Genomic DNA, 20,468 nt, shown 5'->3' with positions numbered 1-20,468 from the left:
AGAATCCAGATGATTGATGATTGATCCCAGCCTTCTAGCATCTGAAAGTGTGTCAGGGAGAAGAGTGGAGTTGTTCAGAATCATTCCACAAGGAAGGTCAAGAAATGAGGGGTTTGAATTACAAGGTATGATTAGACTTCAAGAAAAAATAGTGAATAATGTGAGTTGTGTAACAATGGAACATTCTGTGTTTTGAAGCAGCGAGGTTGGGACAGAGGCTGGTCACCGTGCTCCTGGATTCTCACTCTAGGTAAGGAATTGGATTAGATGACCTTAGAAGGTCACCTTCAATTAATTCCTTTCCGAGACTTGAAGGGAGAAATCAAGATGACAGCTAAAATAAGAGAGATAATGGAAAGAGCAAGAGAATACATTTCCTGTGCTTCGTTGGCCACACCAAGGCCTTGGATTCGGTACAAGTAACCCTTTGTTTAAAATCACACAAAAAAAGCACAGAAGTTTTATTTCTAAGCGAAGCAATTGTTAAGTGGATCACATTCAATTTTAGGAATGTTCTTTATTTATTTATTTATTGTTAGAGTTGAAAGGGACCATGCAGGTCATCAAGTTCAACCCCCTGCCTGAGCAGGAAGCCTAAAGCACCCCAGCCAAAGGGCAGTCCAATCTCCTCTTGAAAGTGTCCAGAGTTGGGGAGTTCACAACCGCCGCAGGCAGGTTGTTCCAATGGTTGATCGCTCTGACCGTCAGGAAGTTCTTCCTTACTTCTAGGTTGAATCTCTCCTTGGTCAGCTTCCAGCCGTTGTTCCTCGTTCGGCCCTCTGGTGCTCTGGAGAATAGAGTGGCAACCCCTCCTCTCTGTGGCAACCCCTCATATATCTGTATACAGCTATCCTGTCCCCTCTGGCCCTCCTTTTCTCAAGGCTATCCATGCCCAGTTCCCGCAGTCTCCCTTCGTAAGTCTTGGTTTCAAGTCCCCTAATCATTTTGGTTGCTCTTTTCTGCACCTTCTCCAGAGTTTCAATGTCTCTTTTGAAGTGTGGTGACCAGAACTGGATGCACTACTCCAGATGTGGTCTGACCAGGGCGTAGTAGAGTGGTATTAATACTTCCCTGGTCTTGGAGTGTATCCCTCTGTTGAGTCCGCTTAGGATGGTGTTGGCTTTTTTGGCCGCTGCTGCACATTGCTGGCTCATGTTTAGTTGATTATCCACCAAGACTCCAAGATCTCTTTTGCAGTTACTGCTGCTAAGTGGGGGTTTTCCCAGGCTGTATGTGTGTCTAGGTTTTTTTTTTACCAAGGTGAAGGACTTTGCTCTTGTCGACGTTAACATCATGTTGTTATTGTGGGCCCATAGTGTTAATCTGTCTAGATCTTTCTGTATTTTGAGCCTGTCCTCTAGGGCAGGGGTCCCCAACCACCAGGCCGCGGACCAATACCGGGCCGCGGGGCATGTTGCACTGGTCCGTGGAGTCAGCAGCTGCCGGCCCTCATGCCGCCACCCCCTCCCTGCAGCGCTTCGCCTCCCGCCGGGCAAGAGGCCTCGGGAGGCAGGTTCTGCCAGCCACAGGACGATGGATGGGACAGAGGGGCGGGAAGGACCGAGAGACTCAAGCCTCTTTTGGCTTCTGCCGCGGGGCGCTTTTGCGTTTTTGGCTGGGGGGAGGCAGGAGGGACAGCCTGACCCCCTCTCTCCAGCGCTTAGCTCCCGCTGGGCAAGAGGGCTTGGGAGGCAGGTTCTGCCGGCCACAGGACGATGGCGGGAAAGAGGGGTAGGGAGGACCAGCACCCCTATGCTTAATCCCGCCCCCAACCACGCCCCTTTCCGCCCCCACTGGGCCATAGAAAAATTGTCTTGCTGAAACTGGTCTCTGGTGGAAAAAACGTTGGGGACCACTGCTGTAGGGTGTTGGCTACCCCTGCCAGCTTGGTGTCATCTGCGAATTTGATTAGTTCCCATTCTACTCCCACGTCCAGGTCATTAATGAAAATATTGAAGAGTATTGGAAATGTAAAAACGAAAAAGGCACCTTTTTTCATATGTGGTGGTCATGCCCTAAAATACAAAAAAATTGGAAAATAATTCATAACTGGCTCACTGAGATAATCAAAGAAGAAATAGAATATACCCCAGAAGGTATGTTGTTAGGAATCTGGAGGAGACATTACTCCAAACAAACCTTACTTCTTATAACCCATATAAGCACAGCAACAAGATTAGCAATAGCACAATTATGGAAGAACGAACAGACCCCAACGGAAAATTTAATAATAGATAAAATATAGAATTGTGTGGAAATGGACGAAATTACTAATTCAATTAAGGGAAATAAAATCAACAAATCAAAAAAAAAGAACATGGCAAAAATGGCATGAATGGATTCAAAAGAGAATAGAGAAATAATATAATAACAGGCAACAGTACAATTGAAATGAACGACAGATACCTTGTAAATATTTTTATTTATCATTCAGGAATTGTAATAAATATTAGACAACAAATGTATAAGAAATAATGCCCACTAATGAATTTAGTAGGTTAAAAAATAATGTAACTCACTAACAAAGAAGGTTTGTGATCTGTAAAAACGGAACAAAATGTGATCTGAATTTTCTTCAATGTGAAAATATAATTAAAAAATACTTTAAAAAAAAAAGAAAATATTGAAGAGTACAGGGCCCAGGATGGAACCCTGTTTTGCCACAGTTGTTAAGCGAACCACGCAGTCATCTGACTTCTCCCATTGACTTTGCTTGTGGAAAGCCAGCTGGGAAGGTTGCAAATAGTGATCAAGTAATAACCTTAGGATGCTGCAGTCATCATAAATATGAATTTTTATTACACACCTGCAACTATGCTGCAACAGGCCTAAGTGTGAGGACCGGTCATAGGTCACTTTTTCCAGGGCAATTATAACTCTGAAAGGTCACTAAATGAGTGACTTCATTGCATATAGTTGAGGACTAGCTGCCAAAATTTGAGATATAGGACTAATGGACTAAAATATTATTTTACTGAAAGAGTAGTAGATGCTTGGAACAAACTTCCAGCAGACGTGGTTGGTAAATCCACAGTAACTGAATTTAAAAATGCCTGGGATAAACATATATCCATCCTAAGATAAAATACAGGAAATAGTATAAGGACAGACTAGATGGACCATGAGGTCTTTTTCTGCCTTCAATCTTCTAGGTTTGTAGGTTTCTAATGTCAGAAGTCTTGATTATTCTTTTGAGGAATCTTCACAATGTAAAGAATTGGGCAAAAAAGCATTTAAAAATAGGGAGATAGTAGATAAGAAAGGCATGTTGTCTTCTTCGGCAAATATAACAATTACAAAACAGGAAGCGATGACAACTTGTCAGAATTGGATGCCAGAATCCTAAAAAATTGAGATAAAGCTGATGATAATTCCTTTTTTTGGAGAGTGAAAATGTAAAGCCAAAAAAACCCAAACATGGGGTTGGTTAAATATAAAAACAATGAAGGTAAAACCAACCTTTTAATGAATTAAAATTGATAGTAAAGAAGCAAAGATAGTAGATAATTTTGTTTTCCTGGGCTGAAGACTAGATAAGGTGCAGAGAGAGAAGAAGGTACTGGAAGATTTTAAAAAAAGAGACAAGGACAAATTTGACAAGATCAGAAAGGAAACAGATTATTTCCATGGCAATCAGAATAATTAAGGCAACAGTTTCCCCCCTGATAATGTAGAAATAGCAAAGCTATATAGACTGGGAGGAAGAAAGAAAAGATACCTTTGGATTTTGAATCTGGAGATAGTTACTAAGTTCCACAGAATTCAGCCCTACAACAAAAAAAAAGGGCTGATTTTTCCTTTGGGCTGTGATCAGCAAGGGTAAATACTAGAGGCATTTGATGTAGACATATGATAGACTGGAAGGAACTGAGCGACAGAGAAGAAAGGTGGCAGGCATTTTCCAATGCTCAAGGTCACTCCTGATGCAGTGGCCTATAATTAACTTCTTAATGCGAGGTTGCCTTGGTCTGGAGGATGAGCAGAATATGGCAGTCTGGTACCTGGCCATGTGCAAGTTGCATCATGCCAACTAAGTCAACTTCAGGATTTGCTTGTGATGCACAAGATCCTAAAACAATGTTTCTCAATTTTGGTAACTTTAAGACAGGGCTCCTCAAACTTGGCAATTTTAAGACTTGTGGACTTCGACTCCAAGAATTCTCCAGCCAGCTATTGGAATCGACATTCACAAGTCTTAAAGTTGCTAAGTTTGGAGACCTCTACTTTAAGATGTATGGACTTCAACTCCCAGAATTCCTCAGCCAGAAAACTTTGGCAACTTTATGATGTATTGTATCCTAAGATTTTTATTAATATTTTGTTTCTTCATTGCTTATTTGACGCTTATGACAATCATTAAGTGTTGTACCACAGGATTCTTGACAAGTGTATCTTTTTCTTTTATGTACACTGAGAGCGTATGCACCAAGACAAATTCCTTGTGTGTCCAATCACACTTGGCCAATAAAGAATTGTATTGTGTTGTGTTGTGTTCTATTCTATTCTATTCTATTGACTACAACTCCCAGAATTCCCTGGCCAGCATGTCTCCAGCGACCAATAAGAACCAACAGACTCGGCCTTCTCTGGGTCCCGTCAGCCGAACAATGTCGACTGGCGGGCCCCCAGGGAAGAGCCTTCTTTGTGACAGCTCCGGCCCTTATGGAACCAATTGCCTCCAGAGATTCATGTCCTCCCCACCTTACCGGGCGTCTGCAGGGCTATAAAGACCTGGTTCTTCCATCAGGCCCAAGGCCATTGATTGAGACCTAGATCTGGCCATGAATGATGAATGACAGAGAGAGTGTGTGGGTTTTAGCAGGGTTTTTAACTAGCCTTTGTAATGTTGTTTCTTAGAATTGCTCAATGAATGTTTATGTCATTTTAAGAATTGTTTTTGCTTGTTGGAAGCCGGCCAGAGCCCTTTGGGAGTTGGGTGGCGTGTAAGCACAATAAATAAACAAACAAACAAACAACAAACAAATAAGTTGAAGTGCTCCCCATCTTATAACAGGGACATGGATAAATGTTATTGAATGGTTTAAAACAATATGGGGTTTCTTAGGTCTGTTGAATTGGATTTTGGTACACCTACTGGTTTTTAGGATTTTAATTTTAGATTGGTTTAGTTTAACTTCGATTTCTATTGTGTCCTGTTTTTGTATGTTTATGTTGTAAGCCTTCCTGAATCTCTGGAGAAGGGCGGCCTAGAAATCGAAAAAGTAAATAAGTAAGTAAGTAAGTAAGTAAGTAAGTAAGTAAGTAAGTAAACAAACAAACAAACAAACAAACAAACAAATAAATCTTAAAATTGCCAAGGTTGAGAAATAGTATCCTAAACAATGTGATGTCCTTGAGAAATGGTCTTTTATCAATAGAGACTATCCTTCTTTCTTGGGACACCTGGATCTGGGAACATTCTCTTCCACCACCTCTTTCCTTAGATGAATGTTGGACAAGTGGGTTGTGTCAAACCCTTTATGCCAACTTTAAAGTTGTTTTTTGCCTGAGCCCTAGATCTTTCTGGGGCAAGCGCTGTTAAGGCAGTGTTTCTCAACCTATGCAAATTTAAAGCTGGCAGATTCTGGAAGTTGGATTCCCACCAGCAAGTAGAATAGAATATCACTCGAAACAGAATACCCTACGAAAGCAGACTATCAATCCTAGGTCTAGAAAGCTTAGAACTACGTCGCCTAAAACACGATCTAAGTATTGCCCACAAGATCATATGCTGCAACATTCTACCTGTCAGTGACTATTTCAGCTTCAATCACAACAACACAAGAGCATGGAACAGATTCAAAATTAATTCCCTTAGACTCTCCACGATTGACCTCTCCAGGTTCCTTAGAGGTCAGGAAGGGGCGTGCATAAGTGCACCAGTGTGCCTTCCGTCCCCTGTCCAATTGCCTCTCCTTATCTCATTTATCTTTTCTTCCTTTCAAATATGTTCACCTATACTTTTATATCTTTTCTTCTATTCTTTTCTTTACTTATATTATTACATATCTTTCTCTTCAATATGTATTATGTATTGGACAAAATAAATAAATAAATAAATAAATAAATAAATAAATAAATAAATAAATAAGAATAGAATAGAATAGAATAGAATATAGACTAGACTAGACTAGACTAGAATTCTTCATTGGCCAAGTGTGATTGGACACACAAGGAATTTGTCTTGGTGCATAGGCTCTCAGGGTTCATAAAAGAAAATATAGATTTGTCAATCTATATTGACACTTAATGATTGTCATAGGGGTCAAATAAGCCACCAGGAAACAATCAATATGAATAAAAATCTTAAGGATACAAGCAACAAGTTACCATCGTACAGTCATAAGTAAAGTTGCTGCATGTGAGAAACAATGATTTAAGGGGTGACGTGGACAAACCCTTGGCAAAGAGAAATGGAAAACATCCAGGAATTGTGATTTATTTCTCAGGGCAGTGCCTGTCCTCTGGAACAATGTCCCTCTGGAAATCGAGATGGTTTGATCCTCTTACGGTTTTCATAAGACATCAAAGACCACTGAAATATCCCTCAGGTGCTTGTGGTAAGAGGTTAAGCGAGCTCTGCTGGTTAGTGTTTTTTTTAAAATCAGTTGAGATTATTGCTTTGACCTCAGGCGTTGTGGTTGAGATATGGAGCACGGGTGGGCTTCAGCAGTGGGTTACTACCGGTACAGTAGGGCAGTGTTTCCCAACCTTGGCAACTTGAAGATATCTGGACTTCAACTCCCAGAATTCCCCAGCCAGCAAATGCTGGCTGGGGAATTCTGGGAGTTGAAGTCCAGATATCTTCAAGTTGCCAAGGTTGGGAAACCCTGCAGTAGGGGACGGCGAACCGGGAGCAGCTACCAGATTGTGCAATTTGGATGTGGCCCAGTAATGGGCTGCCAAAATTTTTACTGCTACACTGTGGGTGTGGCTTATTTTGTGGGTGAGGCTTGATGGTCACGTGACTGGGTAGGAGTGGCTTGACAGCCATGTGATCAGGTGGGAGTGGCTTGAATGATCATCATCATTCAAGTGAACTGTCATTGCCGCAGGATGCCTTTTCATCTTAGCGATGGGCAGAGTGAGGGCTTCGCGAGAAGAAAAAGACCGCAGCCCAGACTGCATGGCGCGGCTCTCCTGGCCTTGGGAAGTGGCCATGTGAGGCTGGAGGGGAGCTGGGCAAGAGAGAGGGAAGCTCGTCTGAGGCCAGGAAGGAGGAAAGAGGAGAAAAGCGAGGAGCACACAGCAGCAGCAGCAGGGGGAAAAAAGGAGAGCCAAGCTGAGACCAGTAATCCAGGAAGTTACTGCCGCCGGTCAGCTGGAGCTGTGCATACAGTTTCATTTCCTCCAGTGGAACTGTGTTCTACCCTGTTCTGCCTGCTGCCCACCCCTGACATGGCCGCTACAGTGCCAGTCCTGTGGGCGTCACCATCTTTTTTTCCGTATTTTTGGTTCATGCACATGCATATCATGCGAGTGTCCCAGCCTGTTTGTGCTTCTGCGCATGCGCAGGAAGCAAAATCTTATGAGGGGATGTGCACGAGAGAAATTTCAGCTATTTTTTTTTTGCTCGTATGCATGCACAGAAGCCAAAAAATCGGTGAAATCTCACACACGTGCATCCCCTCGTGAGATTTTACTTCCTGCACATACGCAGAAGCAAAAACACGCTGGGACACGCATGCCCTATGCAAAAGAACTGAAGCTGCACATGCAGCGCATCGGTAGTGGCAGTAATGGCTATCCGCCCCTGGTGGACATCAAAAATTTTAGCAAGGTGTTCCATGTCTGGTTGCTTGGCCATGGTGGGCATGGCCTAATCAGCATCCTGCATCATTGGGGGAGGCATTTTTGGCCTCGCTGGACTCCAGAGTGTTTCTTCGAGCCTCCAGGAGGGTAAAAACAGCCTCCCCAGGCTCTGGAAGTCCTCCGGAGGCCAAAAACGGCCAATTTCCGGTCTTCCTGAACTTCCGGTAGCCCTGTTTTTTGCCCATGTACACTCACCTGCATCCAGTAATAGGCAGCCAAAATTTTTACTGCCACACTGTGGGTGTGGCTTATTTTGTGGGTGTGGCTTGATGGTCACATGGCCAGGTGGGAGTGGCTTGAGCGATCATCATCGTTCAAGTGAACTGTTAAGTCCTCGACTAACAACGTCACCAGTGTCGCTCTCTGGGGTGACAATTTGCTTCGCATTTCGTGTCCTCTCCTTCCTCGGTGGCACCCCCCCCTCCGCAGGCTGGGTTGAGTAGCTAGGCGAACGGGTGTCGATCAGCTGTTGAGAAAAGATTTGGGAGGAAATGGGCCCCCTGCAACTCCTGCCGGTGCTGGTCTCCCTGCCTCTTTCCGAGGTGGAGAATGAGGATGGGAGGGGGTATAGTCAGTTGGAGCTGGACACACAACTTCATTTCCGCTGGTGGAACTGCGTTCCACCCCATCCTGCCTACTGCCCACCGCTGCCTGCATCCAAAACAGGCTGTTTGGGGACTCCTGGAAAGGCCAGGGGTGGGGAGGCACTGGGGGGGGAGGGGAGAGCCAGGAGTGGAATTCAGGGGCTCTCCAAACTGCACAGAATCTTAACTAGGGGTTCTCCCGACCCCCTGCGAACCCTCAGCAGCCCCACCCCTGATATTATTATTATTATTTATTAGATTTCTATGCCGCCCCTCTCCAAAGACTCGGGGCGGCTCACAACAGTAATAGAAACAATATAACAGTGAAACAAATCTAATATTAAAATAAAACATATCTAAAACCCCAGCAATTTAAAACCATACAACACATACATACCAAACATAAAATATAAACGCCTGGGGGAGGATGTCTCAGTTCCCCCATGCCTGGCGATAAAGGTGGGTCTTGGGTAATTTGCGAAAGGCAAGCAGGGTGGGGGCCGTTCTAATCTCTGGGGGGAGTTGATTCCAGAGGGCCGGGGCTGCCACAGAGAAGGCTCTTTCCCTGGGGCCCGCCAAATGACATTGTTTGGTCGACGGGACCCGGAGAAGGCCAACTCTGTGGGACCTTATCGGCCGCTGGGATTCGTGCGGTAGCAGGCGGTTCCGGAGGTATGATATGGAGGCACCTTCTCTCGCAGGACAGCACAATTAAGATCTGGCGTTGGTCTCAGGCCTGGGATTGATGCATTTCTGGGGGGCCCCATCCTGGGTTCAGTCCAGATTCTTATTTTATGCTTTAAGCAGCTTTTACTGTACAGTATCTGGATTTTGTAAGCTGCCCTGAGTTTGCGTACGTTTTGCTATAACAAATGTAAAGAAATAATGTCACTCCGTATTTCAAAAGGAATGCTCTCTGTATGATATTTTTCCCTTGCGTGTCCCTTTGTCTACTGTAACTAATTCAAATGTGGACAGACAACATATTTGTCCATTGCTACACATCAGTATCAATTTCTCCATCATTTCTGAATCTGTCCATTCTTGAAAAAAAATCACTGTTCCACTGGTTTGACTATATTTACACTTATTGCTTCTGTTGTGAATTTTGGAGTCTGTAAACTGCTGCAGAGGGATATTTCTTATTGCTGGCTGATCAGTTGGGGGAACCATGTAATTTGCTTAAAGATCATGGCCAAAAAAGAAAGAAAGGAAAGAAACAAACAAACAAACAAACAAACAAACAAACAAACAAACAAAGATAGAAAGAAAGAAAGAAAGAAAGAAAGATAGAAAGAAAGAAAGAAAGGAAAGAAAGAAAGAAAGAAAGAAAGAAAGAAAGAAAGAAAGAAAGAAAGAAAGCTTGTAAAATCATTTAAATCTGCACTAACAGTGAGTTTTCCAGTCCCTAATGTGGTAATTGTTAAGTCCCTCTGCCGAAGAGGCAGGAGATGGTTTAGTTCTTTATTGTCATAGTGAGCAAACATCAGTGAGGTCCTGCTATAGGCAGAGGTTTAAATAGGGAGCCCTTTAACCAGTTAAGGGCTGCAAACTTTTTACTACACAGTGGATATGGCTTATTTTGTGGGTGTGGCTTGCTAGCCATGTGACCAGGTGGGAGTGGCTTGACGACCATGTGACTGGGAGTGGCTTAAAGGTCATGTGACTGGCTTAAAGGTGGCCAACTTGACGTCACTCACGTCAAAGGTTTGGGTTAGGGTGCCTGGCCTCTCCTCGCTCAAAGAGATACAATTTCCCTCTCTATTTACTATTACTGAACATCCAAAATATACTATTTAATTCTATGTATATATGCCATATGTGTACATACATATTACACACAGGCACACAAAAATATACATTATCTACTATATAAACTGGATGTGTATATACACAGACGCACGCACAGATCTTCTAAAATTACACACATTCAAGCTCATTTACTGTGATAGGAAACACATACCCAGAGCCCAGAAGGGAAAAAAAGGGAAAAAAATCAAAAGTTTTCTACTGGTTTTGTGTACCTGACCATACCCATAGGAGCCCACACTGTCTTTAACTCAGGAGCCAATCAGAATTTACCTGCTTGAGTTCCCGGTCGGACTGGAGTGAAAGCTCCCCAGCTTCTTAGGACATAACATCCGTCCCACTTTAGTTCAGCGCATAATTTTGCATACGTAATCATTTAGGTATGTGGGGCACGATACTGCTCTAGTTGACCTGCGCGTTGGCTGGACGTTGGCTAGATTCGTAGAGGACGTGTTTTCTCTCTCGGGCTCCCTCTGTAGAACTTGCTGAAACATCGAGTTTGAGGCATTGGCCTCGGCTGGACTGGGCTCATCATTGTTGCTACAGCTGTCGGATTTCAGTTATAGCTGTAGGAAGGAAATGGTTAGGATTCGGGCCTCTTTCCCAGTCATTGTTAAGCAGGTGGCGGCCTTGTAATTGGTCCACATGCCGCCGCCATTTTGTGCCATTCCTCAGCAGTCTCCCCAGGTAGCCATAGGAGCCCCGTGGCAAAATTCCTTGCGTAAATTAGATCACTTATTTGGAATGTTCTGATTTTCTTCCTGCCAGGAGCTTATGTTGTGGTAATTTTTGTTTAATCTATCCAGGACAGACAAGAGCTTCCTACCCATTAGGAGCTCGGCTTTTGCCCGTGGTTGTGCTAGAGGTTATTTATTGAGTTGCTAAAAGTTTGTCAATTTGGGCTTGCCAGTCATTTGGGCCTATTCGTCCCAGGGCTTCTTTAGTGGCTCTTACTGTGCGTTGCACTAACCCATTGCTGCTCGGCTTGTGTTGTGGTTAGCTCTGGCCCAGCTCCTGCCCCAAGGACTGTGGATGTGGGGGAGACATCCACGTGCTGCAGGCCTGTTTTGCCTCCGGTGGAATCTGCTGATGAAGGCTCCTCTGACCAAGAAGACATGAGTGACAGGGAGGAGGAGAGTGGGGCAGACAGCTCAGAAGGAGATCAATTATCTAGCTCCTCCTTGGATTCGGAACAAGAGTTAATGATACAGCCACGCATGAGGAGAGCGATGCATAGGCAACAACAAATGAGAGATTATTATCAAAGAAAATGAGGCCACCTGTGGTTGGGTGGGGCTCTGGTAATTAGTGAGGCTGCTATAAATACCAGCCTGTGGGTTTGGCCATTCTGGAAGATTATCTGATCCTGGTGTTTCGTGCCTGCTTTGCTGACTTCGAACTTTGTGTGCTGATTTTTCTCCGCTTTGAAACTAAACCAGAGCAAAGTGTGTTTCACTTTGTGAAAGAAGAAGCACTATGAATTGCCTCACAGCTGCAAGCTAAGTATCACAGAACTGATAAGGGACTTGTACAAATTACCAGTTTGTTTGGAGACCAGTGCTCTTTGCTATCCCAAAAGAGGGCTTAGGTTAAGTGAATTTTCATTATAAAGAACATTGTTTTGAATTTTCAAACGTGTGTGTGTCTGAAATTTGTACCTGCGAATTTTTGGGAGGAGTGTACCAGAGAGCCCGACAGAACACTATTATTATTATTATTATTATTATTATTATTATTATTATTATTACTATTACTATTATTATTAATTAAATTTGTATGCCGCCTCGCTCCGAACACTCAGAGCCACTCACAACAGCAAAAAAATTCAAAATCCAATGATTAGAAAAGCAAAACAGTTAAAAACCCTTGACTCATACAACCCAAACAAACCATACATAAAACGGAGGGGCCGAGGGGAATCAATTTCCCCATGCCTGGCGGCAAAGATGGGTTTTTAGGAGTTTGCGAAAGGCAAGGAGGGTGGGGGCATTCCTAATCTCCGGGGGGGGGGGTTGATTCCAGAGGGATCAACTGACATAATCATGTTTGGAATAGATCTATTTAAATAATTGGGAGGAATTAGTGTCATTACATTTAAGAAAACTTTCTGGCATTAATATACTGCCATAATGTACATTTCTCTAATTCTTTGCTATTTCTATGGGTCAAGCAGACATGCACAGAAATACACAGCAAATAGTGTATCTCATCTGTACTGTTTGCTGTTTGGCAAATTGCTGGGAGGCAGAGGGCTTTTTTCTTTGTTTTCCTCCCCAAAAACTAAGGCGCCTCTTGTATTCCGAAAAATATGGTACTCTGAATTGGGAGTAACCCTGGGCCTGCCTTTTCAATGAGTTAAGCATCAAAATCCTATCTGGAAAATGTTGAGGGCTGACAGATGGATTAGAGCCCAAGAATCTGAGTGAAGAGCTTGACTTGGGTGATCTTTCAGCCTAGATCTTTGAAACTTGGTGATCCTATCGATTCTCCTTCCACCTGTTGGGCTTAGAGATCGGATGCCTTTTCTCATATGGATATGTCACTTCCCTTAGGGAGTCTGAATTTCCATTTGACCTTTTGTCACCCAGCTGGGCTCTTCTCTTTCCCAGCAGTTGTTCCTCCAAACAATCCTTCAGATTTTTGTCTGGAGAGAAGAGAAGGCAGCACCATTCTGCCTGGAAAATAATAATAATAATAATAATAATAATAATAATAATAATAATAATAATAATAATATGTTTATGTTTGTGTTTATGTTTATTAGATTTGCATGCTGCCCCTCTCCGCAGACTCGGGGCGGCTCACAACACAATAAAAAACAGTTTATAACAAATCTAATAATTTACAATTTAAGATATTAAAAAAAAACCCCATTATTAAGCAGACATACATGCAAGCATACCATACATAAATTGTATAGGCCCAGGGGAGATATTTCAGTTCCTCCATGCATGACGACAAAGGTGGGTTTTAAGGAGTTTTAAAAATAATAATAATAATAATAATAATAATAATAATAATAATAATAATAATAATAATAATCAGATACTCAGCTGCTGCAAAAAGATCGCACAGACTGACTAGAAGCATAGACATGATGCTGTGGCACAGATGATCCACTGGAACTTGTGCCGGAACTACCATTTACCAGTGGCAAAGAACTGGTGGGATCATAAGCCCGACAAAGTGGTAAAAAATGAGCAAACAAAACTACTGTGGGACTTCTGACTTCAGACTGACCGAATTCTGAAGCATAACACACCAGACATCCTGATTGTGGAGAAAAAGAAAGTATGGATCATCGACATCGCAATCCCAGGAGACAGCAGAATTGAGGAGAAGCAGCTAGAGAAATTAGTGAAATATGAAGATCTAAAAATCGAGCTGCAACGACTCTGGCATAACCAGTGAAAGTGATCCCAATGGTACTTGGCACGCTGGGCGCAGTGCCAAAGGATCTCGGCAGCCATTTGAAAACCATCGGAATTGACAAAATCTCCATCTGTCAGTTGCAAAAGGCCGCTTTACTGGGATTGGCAAACATAATTCGCCGCTACATCACGCAGTCCTAGGTGCTTGGGAAGCGCCCGACTGGTGATGAAATACGAAATCCAGCATAGTGATCTCATTTGCTGTGTTGTATTGACATAATAATAATAATAATAATAATAATAATAATAATAATAATAATAACAACAACAACAATAATAGCAACAACAACAACAACAACAACAATAATAATACAATGGAACACCTAAGAACGCCTCTACTTAAGAACCGCTCTAGATAAGAACCAGGTGTTCAAGATTTTTTTGCCTCTTCTTAAGAACCATTTTCTACTTAAGAACCCAAGCCCGGAAAAAATTCCCAGGAAATTTGAGAGCAGCACAAAGGCCCGGCCAGTTTCCTGCCCTTCCCCCTTTAATCCCAGCCATCTCGGTCTTTTCTGGGCTGCCATAGGAGCCTTTCAGTGGCGCTTAAGGAGGCTTTGGCAGTCTAGAGCGAACAAAGCATTTTCCTTTCTCTGGGTGCTTGGAGAGGGAATAAACCTCTGCCAGGGCCCAGAGAAAATAAACATTCCCTTCGCTCTCATCAGCCCAGAGCAAACGGAGCATTTTCCTTTCTTTGGGTGCTGCCTCAGAGTCCCTCTTTTTTTTTTAAGCCTTAAAGTTTTGGATTTTTTTTTTGATTCTCCTCACCTCACCTTCTTTCTTCAGCAGCGACAGTCCTCCTCCTCTTCTTCCTCCTCCTCCCACCCAAATTCCGAGCTTTTATTTCTTTCCTAATGGGTTTGCATGCATTATTTGCTTTTACATTGATTCCTATGAGAAAAATTGCTTCTCCTTAAGAAAGTTTCTACTTAAGAACCAGGTCACAGAACGAATTAAGTTCTTAAGTAGAGGCCCCACTGTACTGCCAAGTGAATGTTTGGTGCAGAAATCAGAATATATTGCTAGGTAGAAACATCAAACAAATGAGAGGAAAGGAAGGGATACAGGCAGGAAGTTAAAAATCAGACCTCTCATCCTCTCTGCGATGGAATATTTTAAGCATTTCCTGCTAAATGGGTATTGGGCAAAGACGTCACCAAAAGGAAGAAGTTGTAGATTTACATAACGTGTGTCCCATTGTCGTAATGCAGGAAATAAGAATATCGTTACTACCGATCTTGCACGTTCCCGGCACTGAAAGAAAAGGTGCAGATTTCCAAGCAGAAGACGAGATGAAAAGAACACTATTTATGTATATCTTTATGTAGTCCAGAGGACGGGAAGGAATGTTTACTATCTGGATGATCACCAGTGAATCAGCCTTGCAGAGAAATTGTACGACTTTTCTATTGGGCAATCTGATCTGACCCTTCACAAGGGTAGGACAATGGGTTGCCCGAACTGGTGGTGGAAATTTGCCCCCGCTCACGGAACCGGCAGCGATGGCTGGCTGGCCATTCCCCCGAACCAGTCCTCTGGTTGCCGCTCTTTGAAAGTGGTTGGCAAAGAACCCTCTGTACATGCGCAAAGGCTTCTGCACATGCTCAGAGGATCATTTCATCAAGAGCACACAACAGATTTAAACTTAATATTAATCGCTCCAAACTTGACTGTAAAAAATATGACTTTAGTAACCGAGTTGTCGAAGCGTGGAACTCATTACCGGACTCCATAGTGTCATCCCCAAACCCCCAACACTTTACCCTTAGATTATCTATGGTTGACCTATCCAGATTCCTAAGGGGCGAGTACAAGTGCACTAGAGTGCCTTCCGTTCCCTGTCCTATTGCTCTCCTATGTCTCCTATACCTTTCTTCTATTCCTATATCTCTTCTTCTATTCTTTCATTGATATGTTCTATTCCTATATCTTCTTTTCTATTATTTCTTAGATATATTTTACTATGAGTATCTCTTCTATAACCTTCATCATGTATTTTACTATGTGTATATAGATATATACCCATTAAAACCCTCATTGTGTATTGGAATAAATAAACAAACAAACAAACAAACAAACAAACAAATAAATAAATAAATAAATAAATAAATAAATAAATAAATAAATAAAATTTCCCTGGCATCACATAGGCACACATACTTCCGACGTGATGCAAATTGATAGAGAAGGAAAGTGGAACCAACCCTTGTAGGATCTGCTGGCAGGGGGATTTATTGTTTATTGTTTATTGATTGATTGATTTTGTCCAATACACAATGAGGGTTTTAGTGGGTATACACATAGTAAAATACATAATGAAGGTTATGGAGGAGATACTCATAGTAAAATATATCTAAGAAAGAATAGAAGAGAAGATATAAGAATAAAACATATCAATGAAAGAATAGAAGAAGAGATATAGGAATAGAAGAAAGGTGTAGGAGATATAGGAGAGCAATAGGACAGGGGACGGAAGGCACTCTAGTGCAGTGATTTTCAACCTTTTTTGAGCCGCGGCACATTTTTTACATTTACGAAACCCTGGGGCACATTGAGGGGGGGGGGGCTAAAAAAAGTTTGGACAAAATAATTCTCTCTCTCTCTTCCTCCCCTTTGCTTTATTTCTTTCTCCCTCCCTCTTTCTCTCCCTTCCTTCCTCTTTCTTTCTCTCTCTCTCCATCCCTCTTTCTTTCTCTTCCTTCCTTCCTCTCTTTTTTGCTCTCTTTCTCTCTCCCTCCCTATGTCCCTCTATGTCTTTCTCTCTCCTTCCCTCCCTCTCTTACTCTCTCTATCTTGCTTACTCTCTCTCTCTTGCTCTCTCTCTCTCTCTTGCTTTCTCGTTCTCTTTCCTTCTCTCTTGCTTTCTTTCTCTCTTTCTCTCTCTCTTGCTTTCTTTCTCTCTTGCTTTCTCTCTCTCTTGCTTTCTTTCTCTCTGAGCTTCGCGGCACACCTGACCATGTCTCATGGCACACTGGTTGAAAAACACTGCTCTAGTGCACTTGTACTCGCCCCTTACTGACCTCTTAGGAATCTGGATAGGTCAACAGTAGATAATCTAAGGGTAAAGTGTTGGGGGTTTGGGGATGACACTATGGAGTCCGGTAATGAGTTCCACGCTTCGACAACTCGGTTACTGAAGTCATATTTTTTACAGTCAAGTTTGGAGCAGTTAATATTAAGTTTAAATCTGTTGTGTGCTCTTGTGTTGTTGTGGTTGAAGCTGAAGTAGTCGCCGACAGGCAGGACGTTGCAGCATATGATCTTGTGGATCTTGTTTAAGGCGTCTTAGATCTTGTTTAGGCGTCTTAGTTCTAAGCTTTCTAGGCCCAGGATTGAAAATCTAGTCTCGTAGGTATTCTGTTTCGAGTGGAGGAGTGAAGGGCTCTTCTGGTGAGGTATCTTTGGACATTTTCAAGAATGTTAATGTCTGAGATGTGATATGGGTTCCAAACAGATGAGCTGTATTCAAGGATGGGTCTGGCGAACGTTTTGTAAGCTTTGGTAAGAGATTGCCAGAGTAGAAGCTACATAGGATTAGGTTTACAGCTCTTGAAGCCTTCTTGGCTATGTTGTTGCAGTGGGCTTTGGCACTTAAATCTTTTGTTATTAGTATACTGAGGTCTTTAACCGAGTGAGGGTTAACTGTAATTATTTGATTATTCAGTTCGCATTTGGAGTTCAGATTCTTCTTCCCAATGTGTAGGACAGAGCATTTGCTAGTTGAGATTTGGAGTTGCCATGTGTTAGGCCACTCAGAAACAGAGTTCAGGTCTTTTTGGAGAGTACAGTAATACCTCGTCTTATGAACCTAATTGGTTCCCGGGGGAGGTTCGTAAGACGAAAAGTTCGTAAGACGAAACATTGTTTCCAATGTAAAGTCAATTAATCCGTGCAACCAAAAAAAATCCCTGCAAAAAAAACCGCCGCCCCCGGCTGTCACCTTTTGAAACAGCCGGGGGCCTTCCCAGCAGCCTCCCGAACGCCGAACCCGAACTTCCAGGTTCGGCGTTCGGGAGGCTGCCAAGAAGTCCCCCGGCTGTTTTAAAAGGTGACAGCTGGGCGGCGGAGCTTCCCAGCGGCCTCCCGAACCCCGAACTTGGAGGTTCGGCAAAAGTTCGGGTTCGGGAGGCCGCTGAGAAGCCCCGTAGCCCGGCTGTCACCTTCTAAAACAGCCGGGGGGCTTCCCAGCAGCCTCCTAAACCCGAACGCCAAACCTGAACTTCTGGGTTCGGCGTTAAGGAGGCTGCTGAGAAGCCCCCCGGCTGTTACAAAAGGTGACAGCCGGGCTGCGGGGCTTCCCAGCGGCCTCCCGAACCCCGAACCTGGAAGTTCGGCAAAAGTTCGGGTTCAGGAGGATGCTGGGAAGCCCCACAGCCTGGCTGTCACCTTCTAAAACAGCCGGGGGGCTTCCCAGCAGCCTCCTGAACCCGAACACCAAACCCAAACTTCCGGGTTTGGCGTTCGGGAGGCCTCTGAGAAGCCCCCCGGCTGTTTTAAAAGATGACAGCCAGGCTGCGGGGCTTCCCAGCGGCCTCCCGAACCCCAAACCCGGAAGTTCGGCAAAAGTTCGGGTTCAGGAGGATGCTGGGAAGCCCCGCAGCCCGGCTGTCACCTTCTAAAACAGCCGGGGGGCTTCCCAGCAGCCTCCTGAACCCGAACACCAAACCCAAACTTCCGGGTTTGGTGTTCGGGAGGCCTCTGAGAAGCCCCACGGCTGTTTTAAAAGATGACAGCCGGGCTGCGGGGCTTCCCAGCGGCCTCCCGAACCCCAAACCCGGAAGTTCGGCAAAAGTTCGGGTTCGGGAGGCCGCTGGGAAGCCCCACCGCCCAGCTGTCACCTTTTAAAACAGCCGGGGGGCTTCTCAGCGGCCTCCCGAACGCCGAACCCAGAAGTTCGGGTTTGGCGTTCGGGTTCAGGAGGCTGCTGGGAAGCCCCCCGGCTGTTTTAAAAGGTGACAGCTGGGCGGCGGGGCTTCTCGGCGGCGGCGGCGGGTTCGTAAGAAGAAAAAAGTTCGTAAGAAGAGGCAAAAATTTCTGAACCCCGGGTTCGTATCTCGGGTTGTTCGTAAGACGAGGGGTTCGTATCATGAGGTACCACTGTAGTTGTGTTATGTTGAAGAGTTTTACATCGTCAACAAAAAGGACACAGTTGCTTGTGATGTAATCACAAAGGTCATTGATGTAGAGAATGAAGAGCGTTGGTCCCAGTACACTACCTTGGGGAACACCGCTTTTAACTGGGACGGAGGTGGATATGGTGCTTCCTATTTTGACCACTTGTTGCCTGTTTGACAGGAATGCTGTAATCCAGCTGTGGAGGGATCCTGAGATGCCATAGGATTTGAGTTTTAGGAGGAGGAGTAGGATTTGAGTTTTAGGATTCCGGGAGTTGAAGTGCACACATCTTAAAGTTGCCATGGTTGGGATTCCCTGGACCAGAGGGTGGGATGTTCATGGCCATTCTCCCCTCTTTAGAGAATGTGTTCCTCTTAGCCCGGGCTATAACTAACTACAGTTTTATTACCTAAAAATGCCTCTGAGGGGCATGTAAGCCCAGAAGCATTTGGAGCAGGGCTGAAATCCAGCAGGTTCTGACAGGTTCTGGAGAACCGGTAGCAGAAATTTTGAGTAATTCAGAGAACTGGCAAATATCACCTCTGGCTGGACCCAAAGTGGGAAGGGAATGGAGATTTTGCAGTATCCTTCCCCCGCCACATTCAGCAAGCCACGCCCTCTAAACCACATCACGCTTACCAAGCCACGCCCACACAACCGGTAGTAAGGAAAAAAAGGATTTCATCACTGATTTAAAGGGAGAAAGATACTCATTGCATTTTGCTTTGCAGAAGGCCAGCTTCTGATATATATGCATTCATTCTAAAAGGAAAAAGAATTTAGAATAAAATCAAATCATGTAGGGCAGGGAATCAGAATCACAGTCATCATATCACCTACCTTATTCAGTGCATTAATTAATTGTACCAACAGTATTAAGCCTATTAAAAAAATCTCTGCTGCAGAATTAGATAAAACGACACAAGAATTAAAAAATAAGGATGAATCTAAATATTATAAAGCATGGAAGGAATTTTATAATTGGGTAGAAAAAAGGAAACAATAAATCTATATAAAGGAGTACAGTATTATGTTAAACAGTTATAAAAATATAAGGTGTTTATGGATGATGACAAGTTGGAGAGGCCAAAGAACATACCCAAATTGGTATCCACCAAAAGGCAGTGATTAGAGACTTATGACATTTTAGGCCACAGCCTTCTCCATACACAATGGCAAACAGATCTTACAAACCTATTGTTAGAAAATGTGGTTCCTTTTATGACATAGACATAAAAGATTGATGGCAGAAAAAGACCTCCTGGTCCATCTAGTCTGCCCTTATACTATTTTCTGTATTTTATCTTAGGATGGATATATATTTATCCCAGGCATGTTTAAATTCAGTTACTGTGGATTTACCAACCACGTGTGCTGGAAGTTTGTTCCAAGCATCTACTCTTCTTTCAGTCAAATAATATTTTCTCACGTTGCTTCTGATCTTTTCCCTAACTAACCTCAGATTGTGCCCCCTTGTTCTTGTGTTCACTTTCCTATTAAAATCACTTCCCTCCTGAACCTTATTTAACCCTTTAACATATTTAAATGTTTCAATCATGTCCCCCCTTTCCCTTCTGTCTTCCAGACTATATAGATCAAGTTCATGAAGTCTTTCCTGATACGTTTTATGCTTAAGACCTTCCACCATTTTTGTAGCCCCTCTTTGGACCCGTTCAATTTTGTCAATATCTTTTTGTAGGTGAGGTCTCCAGAACTG

The sequence above is a fragment of the Erythrolamprus reginae genome, chromosome 11 (genome assembly GCF_031021105.1).
Source record: "Erythrolamprus reginae isolate rEryReg1 chromosome 11, rEryReg1.hap1, whole genome shotgun sequence".
In the NCBI taxonomy this organism is placed as follows: domain Eukaryota; kingdom Metazoa; phylum Chordata; class Lepidosauria; order Squamata; family Dipsadidae; genus Erythrolamprus; species Erythrolamprus reginae.
The sequence above is the reverse complement of the archived record's forward strand: the minus strand, read 5'-3'. Positions refer to the sequence as shown.